The following is a 13,196-nucleotide window of genomic DNA, read 5'->3' as shown; positions in this document are numbered from 1 at the left end:
TGGTAGCTTATAATTAAGTATGTCGTGTACCACTAAAACGTTTGAGGTCTCCTCTATGACAAAGACTCTAAGCGGCTCCAAAACAGGGAGTTCTACACCATCTGAGATTTCCAAGCCCCTATAGAGTCCGACAAGGACTGAAATCAACAGCGGGCAAAAAATTTAATTGCTACACAAAACATGTGGACAATATACATAAATAAAGCACGATAAAAAAAATTTCAATCCTTAAGGGTGGTCACATGGAGTCAGAGATGTATTCTTGATATTGAGAAGGACCCTCTTCTTTGCTAAGATTTGCATTCCTCTTTCACTCAATTGGCCTAATCGCCATTGCCACATGTCCAATGAAGATTCTTCCATGGTGCCCCATTCGAGATTTTTACCATTGTTATGTAGAATGAACAACACTTCTTACCCTTTGCAACGATAGGAGATGCCTTCGTCTGCTGCTATTGTCCCTTATCGAACACAGTGTGGTAGCCTTCGTAATCAAAACACCCTCCTGATATGAGGTTTAGATAGATATCTAGTTCGTCTTTAACGTCCTTTAGCACTAGGTTCCACCTAGTATCAGTCTTGATGCATACATCTCCTTTAGCCACAATCTTTAAGGAACTGTTGTTCCCCATCTTTACAAATCCAAAATCTCCTCCCTATAAGAAGCAAATAAGCCCTTATGTAAGATAACATGAACTGATGATTTAATATTTATTACCCTATCAGTGTTACACGTTCGTGATGCAATATTGATGTGCCCATCACCATAGTTTCTGACCACATCTAAATTTGCCGTCATTGGAGTCGTATACCTACTATCATTCATAGCGTTGCCCTAATTTTGCTCTTTCTTATTCTTTCGACAGTCTTTTTTTATGTGCATACTCTTGCCACAATCATAGCATGTGACCCCCTTCCTCGACTTCGACCTAGCTTTATCCTTAGATCGGTTAAATTGGTTTTCATTCATATTGCTAGACTTTCCTCAATTTGCGATAAGAGCTTGCGAGTTGGATGATTCAGAGGACTTTCCTCAATTTACGACAAGCCAGATATCTGTTTAAACCTCATCTCAGGAGGGAGTTTAGATGACAAAGGGTACCACAAAGTGTTTGGCAACGGACAATGGTAGCAGACGAAGGCATCTCTTGTCGTTGTAAAGGGCAAGAAGTGTTGTTCACTCTACCTAACACAGGTAAATTCTCCAATGGGGCACCATGGTAGAATCCTCATTAAACGTGGCACTGGCGACTAGTCTATTTGAGTGAAAAAGGAATGCAAATCTTGACAAAGTAGCAGATCCTTCCTAGTATCAAGATTATATCTATAACTCCATGTGACCACTATTTTTTAGGCAAACAACATAAAGCCTGATTCTCTAGTAAGAGCTCGAAAGATACAAATTACTGGATCTACTATATTAAGATGTGTGTGGTCTCATAGATGTGAAGTCACTTGGTGGCACATCATACTTTGTCTCCTTCATCGATGATACTTCAAAAATGGCATGCGTCCACTTAATGAAATCAAAATATCAGATGTTTCAGAACTTTCATAATTTCCATGCTATCCTTGATTACCGTATATCCTGAGTGCTTTCCAGTGGTCCACGCATCACTTGAATCGTACCTATAGAGTGAAATCTAGAAGGTTAGGAAAACAAAAATGAAAATAACTCTTGCCTGAGCAGCCTACCACAAGGCGCGTCAGGCTGCACAAGGCAAGCCACCTCACGACACGACGCACACGACACAGCATGGGTCGGACCGCGTGAGGGGCGATCCGATGCGCACAGAGCGGTGGACAACTCTCCAAAAATTTCCATATCGGTAAAAAATTCGAATATTCTAGAAACATCCAAAATTATGAGACCTTTTGACTGCATCGGGACCCTTGGATCCATTCAATTTAATTTCAACCATGACCACACTTCAACCTATAAATACGCCATCAAAAAATCAAAATAAATCATCTGAAAAATCTAAAAACCAATTTTTTTTTTTAAAGTAGCCTAAAATCCCTTTAAAAAGGAAAGTCCCATAAATTCGTAGATAAATCCTAATGAATCCCAGAAAATTAGATAAACCGTTACAAAAGTCCTATAAAATTAGAAAAGTTGGAAAATTTGCCAAAGGGCATAAGAAAACCCCAAATTCAAATTAGAAAGTAGGAGACCCCAAATCCCTTAGAAATTTGGGGAAAACGATCTACCAACCTTAAGCATTTTTCAGGCCAACACAAAGATTTATTCTACTGAAAAGCATCTTTGGACACTATTTAGAGGTACAACTTACTTTGATTGTTTAGGGACTCAACCTGAGACAAACCACACCATTTTAAGAATAGGGACCGGTAGAAGCATTGTTCGTCCATTTGCAATGGCACAGAAAAATAACAATTTACGAAAATTTATATAGTCTAGTAGTTATTCATACTTAAAAAATGGAAATGTATCCCACGAAACCATTGATAATTGTTATAACAAGTTCACAAACCATTGTAGAGCTCAAAAAGTTTTTTTTTTTGGACGTTGAGTCTATACCATTGATAATTGTTATAACAAGTTCACAAACCATTGTAGAGTTCAATAAATTGTTTTTTGGACATTGAGTCTATTCAATGATGCACTTAGAACCACCTGATTTAAAATCTGTTGAACAAATGTAATTTGAACCTCCTTGTACATAAAGTATATAGTATGTTCATGCACTTTTCCTTAAGGGCCCACTTAGTTTCTGGGAAATGGAACTCCTGGAGTACAGCCTAGACCTACATGATTTATTCGTTCTGAAGAAAAAATTGACATTTCCAAAGGGAGTCCATTATTAAGCCAAATTTTAGGAAATGTCAAATCCACCCAAATAGGTGGAATTGACATTTCCTAGAAATCAAAGGTTAAACGTATTGGTCCTAATTGTTTTACTCCCGGCCCCGTCTATCCCAGAGGGACATGTCTCTATTCAACGTAGATGTCTTCCTGGCGGGATAATTTTGCTTTACTCAGGGAGGTTTTTTAGCTCACAGATCGGGCACTCTTGCGCCGAAGATGAACGGGGCAACGAGATCTGTCGAAACTGTCAGATTGATCCTGTGATTGGGCTGAGCCTAGGCAATTCGGAAGAACGGTAACGACCTCTCCAGAATAGATGAAGGGTAGGATAGTGATAGAACGCAGAGGTAGACTATAGACTGAAGGCACACCCCAACATCCCGAGCCACTACTGCTGTAATCTAATCTATCTTTTCTTTCCTCCTGTTTTAGTATTCTTATTATGAAAATTATTATCTAAAATATTCATTATTGAAATACCAATAATTTAAATATATTTTATTGTAATATTATATTATTATATTACCATCATATTACATTGTTATTAAAATATTTAAATTTTTTTATGGTATGCTTAGTATTATAATATTATAATAATAGCAAATAAAAGATATTATATTATAATATAAGTATTATAATTGGCCCAAACAATTAACTGGGATAAGTCTTGGAGGATGATGGTGATGATGATAACTATTATAATTATAATATTATATCATAGTAATAATAATAATAATAATAATAATAATAATAATAATAATAATAACAATAATAATAATACTAGTAATAATAATAATCATAATAATAATAATAATAATAATAATAATCATAATAATAATAATAATACTAATAATAATAATTATTATTATTATTATTATTATTATTATTATTATTATTATTATTATTATTATAATAATAATAATAATAAAATAATTACTATAGTAATTTTTCAAATTCCAATAATAAAAGTGATACTATTATATTGTAATAATATTAGTATTAGAAAATAATACTAATAATATCATATTAATACTAATGTAATAATATTATATTATTCTTAATCACTTTAATTATGATGTTCATGTTTAAATACACATGCTTCGTGAAATATAATGTTGGGATGAAGGAATCTCACCTTTGCAAGTTGGAATATTATATTTGAACTGGTTGAAAAAAAAAAATCTTGAATTGTTGCAAAGTTTGGTGGTTGTTAGACATGAGAAGACAAACTCGATAATTCTAAAATTTTGATATTTGACAGGACAAACACTAAAAGGAACGACAATTCTTAAGTACAATAATGAGAGTGGTTATTTAAAAGAAAAGAAAAATTATTATAGAGTGAAACTTTATAAATTTCTTTAAGATACATCATCCAAGCAATCCAAACAGTGAAGATGCATCTTCCAAGCCTCCGCCAGATGCTAATATAGGAGACCAATTTTTTGATACACATTTTCCCAAGAATCATGTTCCCAAGGAACCAAATGGGGCCTAAAGAATAGATCGTATGGACTAATATAATTAAAACATGGAAATTGTTTCATGCAGGATGGACTGCGTTTCTACAATATGCGGCCCCGAGGTATAAAAGCATTCATCTTAAAAACGGATGCAAATTGGTGGTCTATTTAAAAACAATTGTAACTAACGGTCCAAATGTTTATTTTATATAATTATTATTTCTAGTGTTGAAATTTTTCTTTTCATATTCATGATCTCCATGTTAAAGATTATATATTCCCAAAAAATTGGGATCAATTTATATTTAAACAATATATTCATTGCCACGCCTGCATTTCTACAATATGCGGGCTGGCCGCATAGAAATCGTGTCCTTAAAGTAGAGGTTTGCTTTTTACTAATAGGAATTCAAATAAGGACCCGTGAAACAAAAAATACAATAAATAAGTAGGAATGATGAAATCACAAGAATGTTTTATGGAAACTTGTTTCATGCGGGCTAGACCGGATTTCTACAACATGACACCAAGGTATAAAGCATCCATCTTAAAGATGGACACAAATTGATAGTCCATTTAAAAATAATTAAAACTAACAGTCCAAATGTTCTCTTCGTAAAATCAATATTTTTATTTCTTAAAATCTATTTATTTTTTTATATTTATGATTTTCATGTTGGAGATTACGTGTCCTTAAAATTTGGGTCTAATAATCCATCTCTAAATAGATTTTTAAGAGTCACCCTTTTCTACATGGACTTCTATAAACTAGATCCATGTTTTATTATATGTAATTATGCTATCGACCATAAAATTTATTGAGTAGTAGCCCAATCATCGCACAACTCTAGTTATGTTAGGATTCATGGGGGAATAAGGCAAGTAAACAACATGCACCACGGTACCTCATCATGTAGGTGCCTATTTAAGTCGTCCATAACTAAGACAAAAAGGTACAGCCTCAATGCTGACCCTTGATGTAGACCTATTGTTACTAAAATCTCATTTGTCTCTCCACTTTTTTTCTCATGTCCATGCATCTTGATGTTGAGATGATTAATTTGAGGATATTTGGGCATCAAAACAACCTCTTCTAGTGAAAATTTTGAGGTAGCCTCTAATTTGATAGTTTATGAAAGAAAGACTAATATGATCTTGTTGGAGAATATATTTTTTTATTTATTTATTTTCACCCCATTTCTTTCGGCAGAGGATCACTTACAAGTAGTCTCATTACAATAACTCTTTTACTGCAAAGAAAATAAAGCCAACAAATCCAAGATCTTAAAACCTTGATGCCACTAAATCAATTTTCTTTAAACAAAGGAAATAACCACTACTTAATATGCTTGGGAATATAAGGAGAATATAATTAAATATACAAAAAACGAAAGATATATCAGAGATTACCTCAACCGGGCTTATTTCACCCCACGTCGAGTCACCACCATCCAATGGCACGGGATCAACGATCAACCTTCAATCTCAATTGGGAAAGCAAGTTTAGGCCATGCCCTTCAATGGATCTAATGAACTCCTGTTGATCACAAATCCTTAAGCGTAGGTTCAAACCATTAGGACCTAGTTTAAGATATCATCCTTTTAACACTACCCAATCCTTAGGTTCAAAGGAAGATGAGAGAGAGATAGAACTCATTCTAGGTGGGGCATGCCCCTTAGGTCATCCTAGAGAGTGAGAGTGAGGGAAGGAAACCAAGAGGTGGGGCGTGCCCCTAAGAATAGGCTAGAGAGACATGAGAGAAATTTTGGTGTAGATATTTCATGGGGAGAGGTCCTCTATTTATAAAGAAAAAACTTTCTTAGGGTTTTCCATGCCTTGCCGCTATTATGAGATTGAGCATGAACCATTGATCTTGGGTGACTTTAGGGGTGAAAGATTTAAGCATTTCATTCTATAGATGGCCCATTAACATTATAGAAGGTGTTAGAACCCTTATCCCATTTTCCAAAACCATTTTCCCATCAATAGAAATTAAATAAAATCATTCCAAATATAATATAGTGCATGCCAAATTAATGTACTTGCCTTCCCATGCTTTCCAAAAAATCCATTCAAAGCTTCCTCAAGCCAATTCCTTTCCAATACACATAACACTTTGATCACAAGTCAAAATCTCCATTTTAACGAAATAGAAAGCTCCTTAAATGGGTGGGGTGTGCCACCCATGAGAGGGTCTCATGGCTCCCTCCATATAGGCCATGGTGGGCACATGTGTACAATGAGCCCCCATTCAATTTTAGCTATTTTAAAATCAATAAAATACTTTTTCAAATTTTTTTGAATTTTTAAATCATTGTAAAATCAATATCTTTAATTTTATAAATCCAATATTGAGAAATAAAATATCTAGAGATTTATAAAAATTCAAATAGTAATTCTAAAATAATGTATACTATAAAACAATCATAATTAAATTCATTAGTTTGGAAAATGATCCATATGGCCTAGGAATTATATCAATGAACATTGGAGCACTTCACCTTCAACTATGGACTACAGACTACACTTGTTTTATTAAACCGACCCAGTGTTTCCCATGACCCATAGTCCATGCAGAGGCTCATTAGTGGATCACCAAAGTTTGGCCGATGAGCCAAGGGGTCGTAATCCCAGTTTGTAGATTACAGGTCCCCCTCTAGAGACGTTCCAAAGTCACCTAGACCTGATGCGACCACAACTCCTATGATGTATAAGGGTATCTCTCGCACATGCATAAGCTTCACCCTAAAAGGTTGTTCGTTTTCTCGAAATGGCTATCATTATGCATGCCGTGTAACAGTACATGGATGAGGCTTTGGCCCCCTCTCTGAAGGCCACCATCATACACAAGGGTCACACAGTCCCTCGGCTCACTCATCCGGGCATACTCTGACTTCATTAAGGGATGACCTATTAGAACCATTATCGGCTAGTTTTCTATGCCCAGGTAACATAGATTTTTCCCAACTGTCTGGCCTAGCTCGTCAAGTTCAGTTCAGTGTCAGCAAACATTATTTGCTTATTATAGTCCACGAGGGACCACACTCCTATTGAATTCATATTTCATTATAGCAAAATGTTTTATTACAAACACTCATAAAGCCTTTAATGGTGTCACTCACCCAACAATTTAGAGCCTCAACTCTATATATACTTTTCCCTTTTGGTAAAGACCTTCATAACCAATTGGCGAAAAAAACTTCTTCAATATTTCCCCACCACTTCCCCAATCCTTACCTTCCCAAGATCTCAAATGAGCTCCCATCGACGTTCATTTTGGTATTCGACGTTCATTTTAGTATAGGCTATGGATGGTTTTCAGCACCTTTTGTCTTGTAATAATTTTGTGTAACATATCATATATAGAGATTAATAACAGTGATTGAAAATAAGTCTTCTTTTTGTCTCTATCAGTGTTTTACATGGCCCTACTATATCTATATCTATTTTTTGTGGTTCTATCTTTGTACCTACTGCGATAAATAGTTTTCAGCAATCAGCTATCTCTAACGAATGTACTGCTCCAAATAAGGACTAATTTTCTTTTCGACAAGGTATTTCCTGGAGAAAACCCTCCACATATTCAAGGCTATAACTGTGATAGCTAATATCTTCCCTTAGTTTGCTTCTACTAGCTGGGCAAAAATTTGAAACATGTATGATATTCCCTATGTCTGCCCACCAACCTTCCTCTTTGTTTATCATATTCATTTCAGTGACCATATCTGCTTGATTTTGAGGGATTCAAGGTCCCTTTCGATGTTAAAATTCCTTTGAATGATGACCAAATTAGCTAAAAGTAAATCAAACTCCTTTTCTTTTGTTTTTGTTGGATTCTGACATCTAATCTTTAGATGTATCTTTTTAAAGCAAGGGAAAGAAATATTTTCTAGTATTTTGAGCATTGTATCTTGTGGCAATCCTCAACCGCCCATATATCAACAACTAAAAACAACTGTAATGCCCCCACACAACCATTGCAGAGTTGCGACATATCCATGAGAGACTTTGTCTACAAATGCCATTGAGAGCCACTCTGACTAGCAGCATCGCAACAAGCAATGGGGTCACACTCATAGATAGGAGCATCCCTAACTCCTAGTGCTACATACGCCGCCACGGCTGATGCGATAGGATTCCAATGTAGCGCCTCCGACTCATTGTATTGCGAGCACCATTGCTGTTGGGAATTTGTGGAAGCGTCGAGATAATAATTTGATCGAAAATAGCAAAATGGGTGAAGAAGAAATAGGATTTTTCTTCTCTAAAAGGTTTCACTATTTCATAAGCAAAAACAGGGTTACAACAGCATAGTGTGGCTTGAGAGACCACCTAGCACTACTTATTTCTTCACACACTTCCTCTACATCTCAGCCCTATTTGTAGGGCTTTTTACTACCCTTTTATGGCGGTTAGGAAAAGTCTAGAGAGGGAGAGAGGTGGTGGTCTAGAGAGAGAGACCACCGACTGAAAGAGTCTAGAGAAAGGGAGAGAGGCGGTTGAAGGAGAAGCCTCTAAAGAGAAAGAGGCAGTGGTTTTGGAGAGTTTTCTAGGGAGAGAGAGTAGATGGAGATAGAGGTGGTGATTTAGAGAAGAATCTAGAGAGAGAGAGGGACGAATTAATATTTTAACATCCCCTCTTAATTTGTCACTCTCATTTCTTCTCTGAATTTCATAAATTTATCTTTCGAAAGTGACTTTGTAAAAATGTATGCAAGCTGATATTTGTACTAATGAACTCGAGCTCGATCTCCCCTTTCTCGACCAAGTCTTTAATGAAATGGTGCCGAAGCTCTATATGCTTTGTTCTGCTATGAAATACTGGTTTCTTTGTCATAGCAATAGCTGACATGTTGTCACAATAAATTGTTGTTGGATTCTTTTGCTCATGATGTAGGTCATATAGAATTCTTTTCAATTAGACCGCTTCGCACGCAGAGCTAGTGGCTAATATATATTCCGCATCTGCAGATGTTAGGGCAACAGTTTTTTGCTTCCTTGAAGACTAAGATATAACTTTAGATCCCAAGTAGAATACATATTCTGAAGTTCTTTTACGATCATCTAATGATCCAACCCAATCGCTATCTGTGTAACCAACAAGGTTGTTGTCTTTCTTTGTAGTATACTTGAGACTAAAGCTCTTAGTTCCTTGCACATATGTTAATATTCTCTTAGCTGCTACAAAATGCAACTTGTTTGGTTTACTCATGATTCTGGGGACAATACCGACTGCGTGAACGATATCTGGTCTTGTGTTTGTGAGATAGATAAGTGAGCCACAAAGACTTCTATAAGAAGATGCATCTGCTTCTTGTGCTCCATCATTTTGTGACAATTTTTCATTTGGAGCCATGGGAGTAGCCACCAGTTTGCATTTCGTCATACCAAACTTTTTCAAGAGGTCTTCTATAAGTCTTTCTTGGGAAATAATAATTTCTCCATTTGATTGTTTTACTTGTTTTCCTTCATCATACTTTTCTTAAATTCCTCCATCATCTTTTAGTTAGTACCAATATAAATAAAATCATCAACATAGATAAACTATTAGAAAATCATGCGTACCTTTGTTTTTTACATAGAGTGAACGATTCACTGGGACATCTCTCAAATCCTTCTTGGCAAAAGTATTTGTCAATTCTCCTTTTCCACACTCGTGGTGCATGCTTCAATCCGTATAAGGCATTTTTAATCTGATATACTTTTTTTTTTTTTCCTTTTATCACATATACTTGAGGTTGTTCAACATATACTTCTTCTTCAAGTTCTCCATTTAAAAATGCTGATTTTACATCCAACTGAAATACTAACGGCCTCATTTGTGCAGCTAATGCCAAGACAGTTCTAATAGTTTCTATTCGTGCGAATGGGGCAAAAGTTTCAGTATAATCAATGCCTGGTTGTTGAGCATAGCCTTTTGCCACCAGTCAGGCCTTGTGTTTTGAATTGAGCCATCTTCATTATATTTTATCTTGTAGACCAATTTTATTGCTATGACTTCTTTGTTTTAGGGTCTGTCCTTTAGCTCCCATGTTTAATTTTTCTCTACTACTACTATTTCTTCATCCATGGCTTTTATCCTTCCTTCTTTTCATATGGCATCTTCAAATTTTTTTGGCTCACTAGCAAAAAGAGAAATATCATATGATTCATAAATTTCTGTTAGTGAACGTACCTTTCTTCCTGGTGAATCTGAGTCTGATGAGTCTTGACTTGGGACGCCTGGAGATACTATTCTTGGGCTTGATTGAGAGCTTGCACTTTCTTGTGGAGTATTTTCTTCTTCTTTTGATATTACTATTGGTTCTTGGATAGCTTTTTCTTCCCATTTCCATTCACTTTTCTCATAAAATACAACATCTCTAGAAATTACCAATTTATTTGTTTTTGGATTGAAAAGGTGATATGCTTTCGAAACTTCACTATATCTAATAAAGATATATTTTTCGCCTTTTTCATCAAATTTTTCTATATTTTGGGTAGTTCTTTTTCTATAAGCAATACAGCCAAATACCTTGAAATAATTTACATTGGTTTTCTTTTATACCAAGCCTCAAAAGGTGTTTTATTTTGAAGAGATTTAGTAGGAGACCTATTAAGAATATAGATAGCAGTATAAACAGATTCAGCCCAAAATTTATTGGGAAGATGCTTACCCTTTAACATACTTCGGGCCATTTCAACCATTTTCCTATTTCTTCTCTCTACTACTCTATTTTGTTGTGGACTATATGTTGTTGTCAACTCTCTTCTAATTCCATTCTTTTTGCAAAAATTCTAAAATTCTTTGATGTGAATTCTCCTGCTGTAATCATCAACGATTAAGAGAAAATACCTTTTTTATTAAAGGTTTTTGTTTGAGTTGGTCCACATATATCAGCATGAACGAATTCCAATGGAGCTCTAGCTCTACAAGATGATTTTTAAAATGGTAATTTGTGTAATTTTCCATATATACAACCTTCACATATTTTCTTTTCTTCATTTATTGGTGGTAATCCGATTACCATACTTTTCTGGCCCATCAATCTTAGACTTTGAAATTTTAAGTGCCCAAATCTTAGATGCCATAGATAGGATTTATCAACATTTTCAGAACTTAAGGCATAATTTTCACATGTTGGCATGACCATAAGAAATACCTTATTTGGGGGACTAATTTTCTTATCAAAGATTATACATTCATCTCTATTGAATTTGATTGAATACCCATTTTTCATCAATTGCCCAACACTTAAAAGATTTTTTGTGAAGCCAGGAATATAAAGAACATCACGAATAAATTTAGGGCAATTCCTTTAGGTTTTACGACAATTATTCCCTTTCCTTCAACATTTTGGAGTTTTCCATCTCCTAGCTTGACTTATGAAGTGATTTTTCATTTATTTCAACAAAACTGCTCTTATTTCTTGTCATATGATTGCTACATCCACTATCCAGGTACCAAACATCTTGTGAGTTTTGTTGGCATTCATACATGAATAGAACATATGACCTGTATTATTATCTTAAGAAAAATTTACTTTATTTTTCTGAATTTGAATTTTCTCTTGAAGCCAACAATCCCTTTGAGAATGATTTGGGATTCTACATTTTTGACATTTATATCGGCATTTATTTGATTCATGCCTTGATTTTTTTACAAATAATACAATATGATTCAGATCTATTTTTCTAATCTGAATTTCTCTGGTTGTTCATATTTCTGCCTCTTCTTCTTTCTTGATCTCTTGGAAAATTTTGTCTTCCATGAGATCTTTGACAATTTTGAAATGTCCCTCTATCTCTTTTTTCTTCAAAATTTTTCTTTCAGAAATTGTAACTTTTGACTGAAACGCTTGTTCCATATTCTGATTTGAAAGTCTATTTATCCTTTGTTCATGTGCTTCCAAAGACCCACTTAATTCTTGTAAAGATAGTTTAGCTAAATCTTTTTATTCTTCTAGAGCAGCACAGCATGGTCAAATTTTGCAGATAGGCTTCTTAAAAATTTTTGAACTATTTTTTTATCAGAAATATCTTCCCCATAACATCTGATCTGGTTTATTATTCTTGTAACTCTAGTGAATAAATTATGAATTGTTTCACCATCTTTCATCATCAAATTATCAAAATCTCTCCATAAATTTTGGAGTTTAATATAAATTATTTTTTCAGATCCGTGAAATTCATTTTTCAAAATTTCCCATTCTTCTTTTGATTTTGAAGCTATTTTTATTCGAGGAAAGATAGATTTACTTACCGCTTGTTGGATAAAGAGTAGGGCTTTTGCATCTCTCCTCTTATTTTCCTTGTACTTGTTCTGCTCTGCCTGCGACCAAGATTCCAATGCTGCTACGCTTTCCGGTACTAAGTAGCCTTCTTCCACAATGTCCTATAAATCTTGTGAGATAAAAAGAGTCTTCATTTGGATACTCCATGACTCATAGTCTTCTCCATCTAAAATAGGAATTAGGCTTTGGGTATAATTCATTCAAGCAGTGGAGGCCATAAGGAATGGGTTTTTTTTGTTTTTGAAAACACAAGGATATGGCTCTGATATCAAATGTTGAGAATTTGCGGAAGTGTCGATATAATAAATTGATCGAAAATAGCAAAATGATAGGGGTGAAGAAGAAGCAGGATTTTTCTTTTCTAAAAAATTTCACTATTTCATAAGCAAAAACAGGGTTACAACAGCTTAGTGTGGCTTGAGAGACCACCTAGCACTACTTTTTTCTTCACACACTTCTTTTACATCTCAGCCCTATTTATAGGGCTTTTTGCCGTCCTTTTATGGCTGTTAGGAAAAGTCTAGAGAGGGAGAGAGGCAGTGGTCTAGAGAGAGAGACGACCGACTGAAAGAGTATAGAGAGACGGAGAGAGACGGTTGAAGAAGAAGCCTCTTGAGAGAGAGATACGG

Source organism: Amborella trichopoda, chromosome 6, assembly GCF_054954075.1.
Source record: "Amborella trichopoda isolate Santa Cruz 75 chromosome 6, AtrichopodaSantaCruz75HAP2 v2.0, whole genome shotgun sequence".
In the NCBI taxonomy this organism is placed as follows: domain Eukaryota; kingdom Viridiplantae; phylum Streptophyta; class Magnoliopsida; order Amborellales; family Amborellaceae; genus Amborella; species Amborella trichopoda.
Note: the sequence above shows the minus strand (reverse complement) of the source record.